General features: G+C 37.8%; 2 protein-coding genes across 5 annotated transcripts in view; one reads left to right on the forward strand and one right to left on the reverse strand.

Moving 5' to 3' along the window:
* LOC133639945 (centlein-like) overlaps window positions 1-16,694 on the forward strand; it is a 771,455-nt gene that overhangs the window by 283,413 nt on the left and 471,348 nt on the right. For all 3 annotated transcript variants that reach the window (XM_062033668.1, XM_062033669.1, XM_062033667.1), the window contains one exon: window positions 31-143. The gene's annotated coding sequence lies outside the window, so the exon portion shown is untranslated. The remainder of the gene's footprint in view (window positions 1-30; window positions 144-16,694) is intronic.
* Window positions 1-16,694, reverse strand: part of bnc2 (basonuclin zinc finger protein 2) — a 586,671-nt gene that overhangs the window by 274,848 nt on the left and 295,129 nt on the right. The window lies entirely within an intron of this gene.

The raw sequence follows: 16,694 nt of genomic DNA on the forward strand, positions 1-16,694 counted from the left end.
ACAACTCGGTGTATGTCTCCTTTCTATCAGGCACCAGCGCTGTCCATATGCTGCCGACATGATGAGGCGTTCAAGCGTGCTGCAAGATAATCCACCGTGGGGGCCAAAGAAAGCTGCGAGTGCCAGCACTTTGATAAAAAAAGGTGAGAAACACTATTGAGTTGAGGAAAGAACTCGTAGCAACCTCTACTCTCGTCGCCGTCTTTACCAACAAGAGTCTTCATTGAAGGTATTGTTGAATCTTCAATTATCAATTTCATTCATCAATTATGTGTTTCATATTGTTTTCTACATGTAAAACAATAGTGGAGCCTCTATTTACGAATGTACTTGGTTCTTAAAGAGGGTGTGTAAATAGGCAAGTGTGCATATTGAAGCAAATTTCCCCATGACAAACCAAATAATTATGAATAATGAGTTGCAGCCTTAACAAAAGTCCATATACTGGTAATATTTTGTACTCTTTGAACACAATATATAAACAAACATAAAAATGTGGTCATGGATCAACTTAAAAATTTTTATCAATGCCAAAACAACAACTAGCTGAACTGTCCTCATTAGCAGCCACCCTGCCGACACGCACACACACTGTCACTAGCCCTGTGGTGCACTCAGTTTGAAATCCCAAAACCCCCTAACTTTAACAGCCAGGTCGCTATAATGATTAAGCATAACAAATTAAATCCACTTTACCTTGTTGACTCCTTTGTTAGACTAAAAACTCCTTTATTAGACTAGGAAAACTCCTTTGTTAGACTAGAAAACTCCTTTGTTAGACTAAAAAAACTCCTTTGTTAGACTAAAAAAACTCCTTTATTAGACTAGGAAAACTCCTTTGTTACACTAGAAAACTACCTTTGTTAGACTAAAAACTACCTTTGTTAGACTAAAAAACTCCTTTATTAGACTAGAAAACTCCTTTGTTAGACTAGAAAACTCCTTTGTTTGACTAGAAAACTCCTTTGTTAGACTAGAAAACTGCCTTTGTTAGACTAGAAAACTGCCTTTGTTAGACTAGAAAACTCCTTTGTCCCACACGCCATCAGACTGTACAACTCCTCTCTGGGGGGTACTAGGATGACAGGTGATGCAAAACAATAACAATTTTTTTTTAAAGTGCAATACATTTTCATAACATGGTCACTACTGCCTAGTTTCTCTTGTTATTGTCTTATTTTTACCGTTATATTTGTATTCTTATTGTTGCTTTTTATTTTTATTTTTATTGTAATATTTTCTAATTTATTTCCATTTATAGCCCCATTATTTACTTTTTAAATTATATCTCAATTATGTACACTGCTGCTGGAATTTTAATTTTCCTGAGGGAACTCTCCTGAAGGAATCAATAAAGTACTATTCTATCTATCTATCTATCTATCTATCTATCTATCTATCTATCTATCTATCTATCTATCTATCTATCTATCTATCTATCTATCTATCTATCTATCTGATTAATCTTTTATGTAAAACAATAGTGGAACCTCTATTTACGAATGTACTTGGTTCTTAAAGAGGGTGTGTAAATAGGCAAGTGTGCATATTGAAGCAAATTTCCCCATGACAAACCAAATAAACATGAATAATGAGTTGCAGCCTAACAAAAGTCCATATACTAGTAACATTTTGTACTCTTTGAACACAATATATAAACAAACATAAAAATGTGGTGATGGATCAACTTACATTTTTTTTATCAATGCAAAACAACTACTGACCTCATTAGCAGCCACCCTGCCAACACGCACAAACACTGTGTAAAGTGTCTGTGGTGCCCTCAGTTTGAATGTACAAAACCCCCTAACTTTACCAGCCAGGTCGCTATAATGATTAAGCATAACAATGAAATCCACTTTACCTTGTTGACTCCTTTGTTGGACTAAAAAAACTCCAAGGTTTAGACTAAAAAACTCATTTGTTAGACTAGAAAACTCCTCTGTTGGACTGGAAACTCCTTTGTTAGACTAAAAAACTCCTTTGTTAGACTAAAAAACTCCTTTGTCCACATGCCATCAGACTGTACAACTATGGTCTGGACTCTCACACTATTATGTTAGATCCACTATGGACTGGACTCTCACTATTATGTTAGATCCACTATGGACTGGACTCTCACAATATTATGTTAGATCCACTATGGACTGGACTCTCACTATTATGTTAGATCCACTATTGACTGGACTCTCACACTATTATGCTAGACCCACTATGGACTGGACTCTCACACTATTATGTTAGATCCACTATGGACTGGACTCTCACTATTATGTTAGATCCACTATGGACTGGACTCTCACACTATTATGTTAGATCCACTATGGACTGGACTCTCACACTATTATGTTAGATCCACTATGGACTGGACTCTCACACTATTATGTTAGATCCACTATGGACTGGACTCTCACTATTATGTTAGATCCACTATGGACTGGACTCTCACACTATTATGTTAGATCCACTATGGACTGGACTCTCACTATTATGTTAGATCCACTATGGACTGGACTCTCACACTATTATGTTATGGACTGGACTCTCACACTATTATCTAGATCCACTATGGACTGGACTCTCACTATTATGTTAGATCCACTATGGACTGGACTCTCACAATATTATGCTAGATCCACTATGGACTGGACTCTCACACTATTATGTTAGATCCACTATGGACTGGACTCTCACAATATTATGCTAGATCCACTATGGACTAGACTCTCACACTATTATGTTAGATCCACTATGGACTGGACTCTCACACTATTATGTTTGATCCACTATGGACTGGACTCTCACACTATTATGTTAGATCCACTATGGACTGGACTCTCACACTATTAACTACATCCACTCGACGTCCATTGCACCGGTCGCCCAGGAGGGGGTCCCCACATCTGCGGTCCCCTCCAAGGTTTCACATTGTCATCCCATTGGGTTGAGTTTTTCCTTGCCCTGACGTGGGATCTGAGCCGAGGATGTCGCTGTGGCTTGTGCAGCCCTTTGAGACACTCGAGATTTGATTGATATCCCGTGTTTGTGATCTAAGAAGACGGAGGATGACATGGAAATTTGGATGAAGACAACGTTCTCCTCCATCACTTCTTCTTCTTCCTCTCCTCCTTCCCTGCACTCACACTCGGATAATTCTCCTCTAATCATCTCCACCCTCATTTACTTCCCTCCGAGCCCCACACCGGCTCATCAGACAGGCCTCCACCTCCTCATCCCGCATCGCCTCCATCGCCTCACTTCTGTCCTCCCTCACTGACCCGTGCTACCCCCCAGCCCCCAAGCCCAGTCGCAGGGCCTGGTGTCTCCTACCTGCCAGCCTCCCTGACAGCCTCCCCCCCCCCCCCCGTCCCCCATCTTCACCCCCTGAGAGGAGACCGGCCGACCATCCGGAACGCTGCCGTGGCAACCCCTGCCAGCGCCCCCTATTTCACACCCCTCCGCCCTCCCCCCCCCCCTTTTCACCCGGCCTGATCGGCCCCGGACCACAGAGTTTGACAAAGTGCTTCTTTGCACTTCTTCTCATTATTCCGTCTCACACTTCCTCTCTAACTTTTTTCGCTTCTGCTCCTCTTTACACTGCAAAAAGTCAGTGTTCAAAAACAAGACCAAAAAAATTACAAAAATGAGAGGTATTTTATTTGAACTAAGCAAAATTATCTGCCAATAGAACAAGAAAATGTGGCTTGTGGCTTCCAAAACAAGTAAAACTAGTCCTAGGTGTCCCAATACTTTTGTCCAGTGGTAGTCCTGAGTGAGACCTACATAGGGGTTTTTGTTTCGTGTCTCTACGATATTCGTACTGGGAGTTAGATACTTTTGTGTAGTGTACTACCTTCTCTGCGTTCTGTGCTCACGCTGGTGCTTTCTGCTTTTAAGCAGCCATCTTGAAACAACAGCAGCGAAGCAACTTTAGTGCTGCGGGTCTTTGAAGGCACGTAAAATCAAAACGGTAGCACTAAACGAAACGCCGTCGGCAACTTTCAATCAGAAGGGTTCAATCTCTCTCCTGTAGCAGTTTGAAGCCGAAACGACAAACGCGCTCAGAGGAGATAACGTTTGATGTTTGGTGACCGGTTGTAACAAAAATGTTGTTTTGAAGGAGGAATAGCAAACTTTTTGTTGATTTTTGTTGAAGGATGTCAATCTATGAAATGTAGGTCTAGGCGAGACCTACATAGAGGTATTTGTTTCATGTCTCTACGACGTTCCTACCGGAAGTTAGAAGCAGTTTTGTCAGAGTTTTCCTCTGAGGAGCAGTTTTTTTTCTCAGTTTTTTTCAAAAATTATGTAGAGCACAATTTTGAGTTTTGGGGTTCGGTTTTTTTTTTAGATCGCAATTTCCACCAGTCCCGATGTGTGTGAGAAGTTTGGTGAGTTTTGAAGTATTTTAAGGGGGTCATATTACAGCTCAAAAATCAAAAATGAGTGTTTTTAGTCATTTTTTGTCTTGAAGGGGAAATTGCCAACTTCCTGTTGATTTTAGCCCGAAGAAGTGAAATTATGAATTGTAGGTCTAAGTGAGCCCTACATACAGGTTTTTGTTTCATGTCTCTACGACCTTCCTAGTGGGAGTTAGAGGCAATTTACTTCCTAGGGGGGCGCTAGAGAGCAATTGTGATTTTTTTGGGGGGTTTGGTTTTTTTATTTTGTTGAAATTTTCGCAGGTCCTGATTTGTGTGTCAAATTTGGTGAGTTTTGGAGCATGTTAAGTGGGTCAAATTAGCGTTTTTTGTGGCGGCAGAAGAATAAATAATAAACATTACAATTTCAATAGGGTCCTTTCGTCCCATTGCAAAAGGACTCCCTTTGGGATTCCTTTTGAAATGGTCCTGTGCGGACCCTAACTAGTCCTAGGTGTCCCAATACTTTTGTCCAGTGGTAGTCCTGAGTGAGACCTACATAGAGGTTTTTGTTTCGTGTCTCTACGATATTCGTACTGGGAGTTAGAGGAAGTTGTGTAGTGTACTACCTTCTCTGCGTTCTGTGCTCACGCTGGTGCTTTCTGCTTTTAAGCAGCCATCTTGAAACAACAGCAGCGGAGCAACTTTAGTGCTGCGGGTCTTTGAAGGCACGTAAAATCAAAACGGTAGCACTAAACGAAACGCCGTCGGCAACTTTCAATCAGAAGGGTTCAATCTCTCTCCTGTAGCAGTTTGAAGCCGAAACGACAAACGCGCTCGGAGGAGATAATGTTTGATGTTTGGTGACCGATTTTAACCAACATTTAGTTTTGAAGGAGGAATAGCAAACTTCCTGTTGATTTTTGCTGAAGGATGTCAATCTAAGAAATGTAGGTTTAGGTGAGACCTACATAGAGGTATTTGTTTCATGTCTCTAAGACGCAAGCAGTTTTGTCTGAGTTTTCCTCTGAGGAGCAGTTTTTTTCTCAGTTTTTTTCAAAAATTATGTAGAGCACAATTTTGAGTTTTGGGGTTCGGTTTTTTTTTTAGATCGCAATTTCCACCAGTCCCGATGTGTGTGAGAATTTTGGTGAGTTTTGAAGTATTTTAAGGGGGTCATATTACAGCTCAAAGAGGCAAAAATGAGTGTTTTTAGTCATTTTTTGTCTTGAAGGGGAAATTGCCAACTTCCTGTTGATTTTAGCCCGAAGAAGTGAAATTATGAATTGTAGGTCTAAGTGAGACCTACATACACCTACTAGTGGGAGTTAGAGGCAATTTACTTCCTAGGGGGCGCTAGAGAGCAATTGTGATTTTTTTGGGTTTGGTTTTTTTATTTTGTTGAAATTTTCGCAGGTCCTGATATGTGTGTCAAATTTGGTGAGTTTTGGAGCATGTTAAGTGGGTCAAATTAGCGTTTTTTGTGGCGGCGGAAGAATAATAATAAACATTACAATTTCAATAGGGTCCTTTCGTCCCATTGCAAAAGGACTCCCTTTGGGATTCCTTTTGAAATGGTCCTGTGCGGACCCTAACTAGTCCTAGGTGTCCCAATACTTTTGTCCAGTGGTAGTCCTGAGTGAGACCTACATAGAGGTTTTTGTTTCGTGTCTCTACGATATTCGTACTGGGAGTTAGATACTTTTGTGTAGTGTACTACCTTCTCTGCGTTCTGTGCTCACGCTGGTGCTTTCTGCTTTCAAGCAGCCATCTTGAAACAACAGCAGCGGAGCAACTTTAGTGCTGCGGGTCTTTGAAGGCACGTAAAATCAAAACGGTCGCACTAAACGAAACGCCGTCGTCAACTTTCAATCAGAAGGGTTCAATCTCTCTCCTGTAGCAGTTTGAAGCCGAAACGACAAACGCGCTCGGAGGAGATAATGTTTGATGTTTGGTGACCGGTTTTAACAAAAATGTAGTTTTGAAGGAGGGATAGCAAACTTCCTGTTGATTTTTGCTGAAGGATGTCAATCTAAGAAATGTAGGTCTAGGTGAGACCTACATAGAGGTATTTGTTTCATGTCTCTAAGACGCAAGCAGTTTTGTCTGAGTTTTCCTCTGAGGAGCAGTTTTTTTTCTCTGTTTTATTCAAAAATTGCGCTAGAGCACAGTTTTGAGTTTTGGGGTTCGTTTTTTTTTTAGATGGCAATTTCCACCAGTCCCGATGTGTGTGAGAAGTTTGGTGAGTTTTGAAGTATTTTAAGGGGGTCAAATTACAGCTCAAAGAGGCAAAAATGAGTGTTTTTAGTACATTTTTGTCTTAAATGGGAAATTGCCAACTTCCTGTTGGTTTTTGCCCGAGGATGTTAAATTATGAAATGTAGGTCTAAGTCAGACCTACATAGAGGTTTTGTTTCATGTCTAAAAAAAAAAATTAAAAAAATATATAATTTTTTATTTTTTATTTTATAAAAAGTTTCTCGTGCGCACGAGATACATGTCTAAAAAAAAATTTAAAAATATATATTATTTTTTATTTTTTATTTTATAAAAAGTTTCTCGTGCGCATGAGATACATGTCTAAAAAATTTTTTTTTTCAAAATATTATTTTTTATTTTATAAAAAAAGTTTCTCGTGCGCACGAGAAACTTTTTATAAAATTATTTAAAAATATATATATATATATTTTTATTTTTATTTTTAATTTTTACTTTTTTACATGTATGTCATGCGCACGAGAAACTATCTTGTGCGTACGAGATAGTTTCTTTTAAAAAAATTACTAGAAATTTTTTTTTTAATTATTTATTTATTTAAAAAAACATTTTTTAGACATGTATCTGGTGCGCACAAGAAACTATCTGGTGCACACGAGAAACGTTCTCGTGCGCACGAGATACATGTCTAAAAAAAATTTTTTAAAAATATATTATTTTTTATTTTTTATTTTATAAAAAGTTTCTCGTGCGCATGAGATACATGTCTAAAAAAAATTTTAATAAATATATTATTTTTTATTTTATAAAATGTTTCTCGTGCGCACGAGATACATGTCTAAAAAATTTTTTAAAAAATATATATATATTTTTTTATTTTATAAAATGTTTCTCGTGCGCACGAGATACATGTCTAAAAAAATTTGTTTTTAAATATATAATTTTTTATTTTTTATTTTATAAAAAGTTTCTCGTGCGCATGAGATACATGTCTAAAAAAAAATTAAAAAAAATATATTATTTTTTATTTTTTATTTTATAAAAAGTTTCTCGTGCGCACGAGATACATGTCTAAAAAAAAATGTAAAAAATATATAATTTTTTATTTTTTATTTTATAAAATGTTTCTCGTGCGCACGAGATACATGTCTAAAAAAATTTTTAAAAAATATATAATTTTTTCTTTTTTATTTTATAAAAAGTTTCTCGTGCGCACGAAATACATGTCTAAAAAAAATTTTTAAAAATATATTATTTTTTATTTTATAAAATGTTTCTCGTGCGCACGAGATACATGTCTAAAAAAAAATTTTTTTAAATATATAATTTATTTTTATTTTATAAAAAGTTTCTCGTGCGCACGAGATACATGTCTAAAAAAAAAATTTAAAAAAATATATAATTTTTTATTTTTTATTTTATAAAAAGTTTCTTGTGCGCACGAGATACATGTCTAAAAATATATGTATATATATATATATACAAAAAATGTTTCCCCCCCATGTCCCTTTAGGGGCTCCGTATTAATCACATTACAGCTGTAAATGTTATATATAAAAGTGAACATATTCTTAGAAGCGTTGTTGTTGTTGTGGGAGAAACTACACTGACTTTCTACAACATAAAAGGTTTTGTGGGCACAGAACATGATGTAAAGTTGAATGCTGTTTTCCCCCTCCTCCTAAAATAAATCAATAGTGATTGCAGCGTGTTTTTACTACATGCTGAAGCTTTTTTATGGCATAAAACTTTATGGAGGCTTCATGGAGTCACAAGAGTTTGTCGTGTTGTCAGCGGTTATGTTCCTTGTCGTGTGTGCCATAAATAAATAGCGGGCTGCTAAATGTAATCCACATGTTCTCCTTCCACCCTAGACTTGCATTGTGTTGGCCTTTTTTTTTTTTTTTCAGATGCTGCACAGATCTTTTGGAATGTCTCCCAGCTTGCGTGAGGTCTTTTTTTTTTTTTTTTTTGCCCGCCATATCAAAAGCAGTCGCGGACTTCCTTGTTACTCACAAAGTTTGGGGCCCCGGTTTTTAATGTGTGGTTCCCATTACTTCACCAGCTCGCCACTGAGCACGAGCACAGCTGGCCGCCTCACAACACATGTGGACACACAACTCGGCCTACACAACACAACAGGCAGAGCTTCATAGGGTTCCCGAACTGTATTAGGCTGGTTTTTTTTAGGTAAATGTCTCAGTCAAATTTGAATTGTGTTTGTTTTATTGATTATTGATCAAGCACACGACTTCTTGTAAAATGGCTATGAGATTGATTTACACAAACTCAAAGTCACTAATCGGCCCAAAAAAAATACGGCCGATAAATGCTTTAAAATGTAATATCGGAAATTATCGGTATCTGTTTCAAAAAGTAAAGTGTATGACTTTTTAAAAGGCCGCTGTGTACACGGACGTAGGGAGAAGTACAGAGCGCCAATAAACCTTAAAGGCACCGCCTTTGCGTGCCGGCCCAGTCACATAATATCTACGGCTTTTACACACACACATAAGTAAATGCAAGGCATAGTTGGTCAACAGCCATACAGGTCACACTGAGGGTAGCCGTATAAACAAGTTTAACACTGTTACAAATATGCGCCACACTGTGAACCCACACCAAACAAGAATGACAAACACATTTCGGGGGAACATCCGCACCGTAACACAACATAAACACAACACAACAAATACCCAGAAACCCTTGCAGCATTTACTCTTCCAGGACGCTACAATATACACCCCCCCCCCCACCTCAACCCCGCCCCCCATCCCTGCCCACCTCAACCTTCTCATGCATGTCCCAAATTCCAAGCTGCTGTTTTGCGTTATGCATCCATTAGATGGCGCTGCGCTAAAGGGAATGTCAACCAAACAGTCAGATAGGTCAGTCCAACTTTATTAATAGATTACAAAGCAGCGTTCTGACAACTCGTTCACTCCCAAAATGAATAAACAGCTGTTTTATTATTTCCCCCGAGGTAAAGTCAGTGACGTGGTGTTTTGTTTATCTTTTAACAACAGCAAGGTATGACATGTAGTGCAACATTTATATCACATAGTGGAGGGGAACTTTTCCCTGATTCAATAAACAGGTAAAAAAACAGTGATACTGTTACGCTAAATCAAACGTTAATGCAATCACAATATAGTGACACTCCAAATGGTGCAGAGGAATAACAATATCAATAACTCAACGTTGCTCAAACGTTAATGTCACACAACACAACACACAAAATAAACATGTAAAGCTCACTTCATGAAGTTATTCCTCATCCACGAATCCCTCCAATTCTTCTTCTTCAGTGTCCAAGACCTGTTGTGGTTTAATATTGGTCCATATATAAGGCGCACCGGATTATAAGGCGCACTGTCAGCTTTTGAGAAAATTGGAGGTTTTTAGGTGCGCCTTGTAGTGTGGAAAATACGGTACATTTAAAGTAAAACCGCCCTTTATTTTTTTTTTTTAGAATTTTGCCTACAATTCACATCTTATGAGAGCCAAGAACACAAATGTGTTTTTTCTAATATAGACACTTACGTCATGTGTTGCCTTCATTATAGAACTTACACACGGCTTTCCATTTTTTGCGGCTCCAGACAGATTTGTTTTTTGCATTTTTGGTCCAATATGGCTCTTTCGACGGTTTGGGTTGCCGACCCCTGATCTAAGCGTACTCGTTAAAAAAAAAAAAAGTAGCTAAACTACCGCCAAGCTACTGGGAAATGTATTCAAGATACAAAGCCTAGCTACATATAGCTTGTTACTGCCCATCACTGCACTGCAAAAAGTGAAATCTAAGTAAGATGAAATATGTCAAATAAGGGTGATATTTGCTTATTTTCTGTCTGATAAGATCATTCTTCTCACTAAGCAGATTTGATGTTAGAGTGTTTTACTTGTTTTAAGTGTTTTGCTCCTAAATGATGTCAGTAAGATATTACAGCTTGTTGCTGAGATTTGATGAGCTATATTGAGTAAAACATGCTTGAAACTAGAATATCAACTGTTGTGTCATCAACACTCACAAGTAGAAAACTACTTTTTTAAAGTCATCATTTCTTATTTCAAGCATGAAAAAAAAAATCATGACTTTGACACAATTGTGTCTCATAATTAAAACAGATGACAGCCAAATGGACTTTGCTGTTTTATTTTCAATGAAACAATAGAAAATAGGTACTCATATAGTAGTACAGTTGGCACAGTACAGTAAACTGACAGTTAATATTTAAACATTTCACATGTGACATTTCTAACTATTTTGAACAGAAATAGTTCATGCACATTCAGATGAATTCTTCAAAATTACAATTAAAAAAAAAATATATATATATATATATATATATATATTAGGGCTGGAACTAACGATTAATTTGATAATCGATTTATCTGTCGATTATTACTTCGATTAATCGATTAATAATCTGATAAAAGAGGCAAACTACATTTCTATCCTTTCCAGTATTTTATTGAAAAAAAAACAGCATACTGGCACCATACTTATTTTGATTATTGTTTCTCAGCTGTTTGTACATGTTGCAGTTTATAAATAAAGGTTTATAAAAAAAATAAAATAAAATTGCCACTGCGCATGCGCATAGCATAGATCCAACGAATCGATGACTAAATTAATCGCCAACTATTTTTATAATCGATTTTAATCAATTTAATCGATTAGTTGTTGCAGCCCTAGTATATATATATTTATATATATATATACTTATATACTGTACATATATATATATATATACTTATATACTGTACATATATATATATATATATATATATATATATATATATATATATATATATATATATATATATATATATATATATATATATATATATATATATATATATATTTATTCCTTGCGCACTAATTGACGGAAAGAGCACGCACTTGGCATGATGATGTCATGTTATCCATGGAAAAATACATTTTTAGACCATATGACTTGCCTGAGCGGCTAGGAGACCCCGAGGGTAACAAGCACTTGCCTTGTTGCCTTTCCATTAAGAACAATAAACTAGTTTTTAGTATAAGTTTGCTGGTTTCAAGAAATGTAATATCATTATGTCAAGATAATGGCACTAGCATTTACTTCATTTAAGAATATTTTTCAACATATTGAGCAAAAAGGTCTCATGTTTTTTTTTCTACCAAGAAAAGTGCACTTGTTATTAGTGAGAATATACTTATTTTAAGCTATTTTTGGGTTTATTGAGGTTAGCTAATTTTACTTGTTTTGGAAAGTCTTGACAAGCCACATTTTCTTGTTCTATTGGCAGATAATTTTGCTTAGTTCAAGTAAAATACCCCTCATTCTTGTTTTTGGTTACTGACTTTTTGCAGTGTGCAAATATATTGTTTCCATCCTCTGTAGGTCTTTGTGTCCTTTTAGTCCTCCTGTTAGCATCTGCCCCCCCCCCCGCCCCATCCCCACCCCGACCCATCTGGGCTTGTTCCATAACTCCCGCAGAGGCCGTCCGATGGCCTGAGCATCCCCAGAGGCGAGAGACATAAAGGGCGGTGAATGGATGGATGGATGGTGAAGGGGACGAAACCAGCGGCTAAATTATTAAGTGACACTCCGCCTCACTCGGAGACGCACACACACACACACACACACACACACACACACACACACACACACACACACACACATGCGGCGAGAGGGTAAAAGCATTAGAACATTTAGCCCCCTGAATGCACCCGACAACTCCACTACATGCTAACTCGCGTCAAAGTCGTCAAACCGGGCCCGGGGCTCTTAAAATTTTTACGCCCACGGCTTGAGGGGACGTTGCGGAACCTCAGCGGGGCGGGTGAGTGGCCCTGTCACTGCAGCCATCGCCGCCGATGAATAAGTAAAGACGCCAAAGCGGCATGGCCGCAGAGTCGACGGCGCCAAGTCACTGTGAACTGCAGCGAGTCGACACGCCGAGCCCACGCCGCCCCCCCTCCCCACCCGCACCCTCCTTTGACAGAATGTGCTAAAGTGGGGTTTTGTTCACTTAAGTTGCACCTGGCCTTGATTTCCTGAGGACAAGGCTGGAGCACACGGAGACCGAGCGCCGCTTTAATTTGCTCCATCAGGAGTGGAGGAGATGGTGGGCCATTTGGCTCACTTGGACCCCCGCTAACAGGGAGACAGGACCACAGCCACCCAGCACGCACTTAGCAGGGGGGAACATTGCACAAGAGATGCACACGACAACAACCTTGTTGTTGCACACAGGGACCACAGCTGGGGTGTCCAAAGTGCGGCCCCGGGGGGGGGGGCTTTTTTTTTTTTTTTTTTGGGGCCCGCATCTAATATTTAACATTGTGAAAATACTATTAAAAAAAAACAAATACAGAAAAAAAACATGAAAAAGTAGAATAGAAAAGTAAACAGGTGATGTGTGAGGAGAAAAAGTTGCAGTGTTGATTCTATTAACACAAAGATGCCATGCAGGCTGTTTCTTTAAAACTGTCATTGCTCAAGAAATAATAATGAATCAAAATCAATGTCGTTATTGATTGATTGATTGATTGATTGATTGAGACTTTTATTAGTAGGTTACACAGTGAAGTACATATTCCGTACAATTGACCACTAAATGGTAACACCCCAATAAGTTTTTCAACTTGTTTAAGTCGGGGTCCACTTAAATGGATTCATGATACAGATATATACTATCATATATACTATCATCATAATACAGTCATCACACAAGATAATCACATTGAATTATTTACATTATTTACAATCAGGGGTGTGGAGGGAGGATATGGACAGCAAGTAGTGGACATAGAGAGAGAGAGAGAGTGAGAGAGAGATCATGTACTTCGGTATCAGGGAGGTGTAGCGGATTTTATAGACCAGGCTCAGTGCAAGTTGTTTAACTCTGTCCTCCACCTTGAGCCAGCCCACTTTGGAGAAGTGGGTAGGAGTGAGGTGGGATCTGGGGTTGAGGTCTAGAAGTAACCTGACTAGCTTGTTCTGAGATGTTTGGAGTTAAACAACTTGCACTGAGCCTAGTCTATAAAATCCGCTACACCTCCCTGATACCGAAGTACATGTCAAACTACTTCCTTAACGTAAATGACCGCCATAACCACAACACCAGGGGGAGCTCCACTAACCACGTTAACCCAGATTCCCAACTAACAAAGGTCTTAACTCATTCTCTTTCTATGCCACATCAATGTGGAATGCGCTCCCAACAGGTATAAAAGAAAGGGCATCTCTATCCTTCTTCAAAACCGCAATAAAAGTTCACCTCCAGGCAGCTACAACCCTAAACTAACACCCTCCCCGGATTGCTAACAATCAAATGTAAACAATCAAATGCAGATACTTTTTCTTATGCCTTCTGATCTCTCTCGTTCTCTCTCTCTCTCTCTCTCTCTCTCTCTCTCTCTCTCTCTCTCTCTCTCTCTCTATGTCCACTACTTGATGTCCATACCCCCCCCTCTCCACACCCCTGATTGTAAATAATGTAAATAATTCAATGTGATTATCTTGTGTGATGACTGTATTATGATGATAGTATATATGATAGTATATATCTGTATCATGAATCAATTTAAGTGGACCCCGACTTAAACAAGTTGAAAAACGTATTGGGGTGTTACCATTTAGTGGTCAATTGTACGGAATATGTACTTCACTGTGCAACCTACTAATAAAAGTCTCAATCAATCAATCAATCAATCAAAAGAAGGCATAAGAAAAAGTATCTGCATTTGATTGTTTACATTTGATTATTAGCAATCCGGGGAGGGTGTTAGTTTAGGGTTGTAGCTGCCTGGAGGTGAACTTTTTATTGCGGTTTTGAAGGAGGATAGAGATGCCCTTTCTTTTATACCTGTTGGGAGCGCATTCCACATTGATGTGGCATAGAAAGAGAATGAGTTAAGACCTTTGTTAGTTGGGAATCTGGGTTTAACGTGGTTAGTGGAGCTCCCCCTGGTGTTGTGGTTATGGCGGTCATTTACGTTAAGGAAGTAGTTTGACATGTACTTCGGTATCAGGGAGGTGTAGCGGATTTTATAGACTAGGCTCAGTGCAAGTTGTTTAACTCTGTCCTCCACCTTGAGCCAGCCCACTTTGGAGAAGTGGGTAGGAGTGAGGTGGGATCTGGGGTGGAGGTCTAGAAGTAACCTGACTAGCTTGTTCTGAGATGTTTGGAGTTTAGATTTGAGGGTTTTGGAGGTGCTAGGGTACCAGGAGGTGCATGCGTAATGGAAAAAGGGTTGAACGAGAGTTCCCGCCAGAATCCTCAAGGTGCTTTTGTTGACCAGAGAAGAGATTCTGTAGAGAAATCTCGTTCGTTGGTTAACCTTTTTGATTACCTTGGTTGCCATTTTATCACAGGAAAGGTTAGCCTCTAGAATGGAACCTAGGTAGGTGACCTCATCTTTCCTGGTGATAACAATGTCACCCACTTTTATGGTGAAGTCATTGACTTTCTTAAGGTTATGAATTACTTCACGTCAAATATTAAACTTTGAAATGTTTTGGGGGACAATTATTGCATATTTTGTGTGTTTGCCATATAAGAAACAAAGTTTTGTTTGACAAAAATGTACGGAGCCCCTAAAGGGAGATTGGGGATTTTTTTTTTAAATCATTTTATTTTTTTTTTTATTTTTTTTAGACATTTATCTCGTGCGCACGAGAAACTTTTTATAAAGTAATAAAAAAATAAAAAACATTTTATAATTTATTTTTTTTATTAGACATGTGTCTCGTGCGCACGAGACACATGTCTAATAAAATATATATATACATTTATTTTTAAATTTATTTTATTTTTTTATAACTATAAAATGTTTCTCGATAGTTTCTCGTGTGCACGAGATACATGTCCAAAAAAAAAAATTCTAAAAAAAAAAAATTCCCGAATGTCCCTTTAGGCAAAAATGGCATAAAAGCATCAATTAAAAACATTAAAAAATAATACAAATATATTTGTTTTGCTTTTCCATTTTTTTGCTATTTTTTTGCAGAAAAGTTACATGCACATGCGTCATGGCCAATTATGCTGTGGACCCGTCATGTTTGTGACATGTACACAAAACAGCAATCAACCAGCTACAGAAAAAAAATGTCCTTGTATTTCCAAACCTTTTTTTTTTTTTTTTGCTTTTTATATTTTTTTGCTCAGGTGTTGCATAAAAGTCACATGCACATGCGTCATGGCCAATTATGCTTTGTGACTCCCGTCTAAAAGCATCTACAGTCTTGGTTGTGACATACAAAAAGCCACGTTTTGCTTTTCACATTTTTTTGCTCACTTTTTTACATAGAATTTGCATGCACATGCGTCATGGCCAATTATGTTAATTGCACAATGTTACAAGAAATAATGAATCTACAAAAATATTCATAAGATGCAAAAATTTTATCGTGAAAATCGCAGGTACTTTTCACATGTTTTTCACATTTTTTTTGCTCACTTTTTGCATTAAAGTTTCATGCACATGCGTCATGACCAATTATGATAATTACACGACCCGGTAAAAGAGTGAAAACTTTCCACCATTTTCAGCAGACTGCATTGCAATATCCATGCTGAATCCCTGCACTAATGTAATTCCACTAAACAATTGTAAATGTGTGTATTTTTGCAACAAATAAAGGACGTGCACTAAACTTTTTCAAACAAACTGCAGCTCATCAATTAAAACTCCAACACAAACTGAGAAATCAATTAAATTGTCTTTTATAGGCGGTTAGATTTTAAACCTCCATAATTATGACCGTTTATTTCCGTTTGCATGTCAATTACTGGTTTTTAAGGTCATTAAAATACATATTTTTTGCTCATTTTTTACATAGAATTTGCATGCACATGCGTCATGGCCAATTATGTTAATTGCACAATGTTACAAAAATAATGAATCTACAAAAATATTCATAAGATGCAAAAATGATATCCGGAAAATCGCCGGTACTTTTCACATGTTGTTTTTCACATTTTTTTGCTCACTTTTTGCATAAAAGTTTCATGCACATGCGGCATGACCAATTATGATGATTACACGACCCGGTAAAAGAGTGAAAACTTTCCACTATTTTCAGCAGACTGCATTGCAATATCCATGCTGAATCCCTGCAC

The sequence above is a fragment of the Entelurus aequoreus genome, linkage group LG22 (assembly GCF_033978785.1).
Source record: "Entelurus aequoreus isolate RoL-2023_Sb linkage group LG22, RoL_Eaeq_v1.1, whole genome shotgun sequence".
Classification (NCBI taxonomy): Eukaryota; Metazoa; Chordata; class Actinopteri; order Syngnathiformes; family Syngnathidae; genus Entelurus; species Entelurus aequoreus.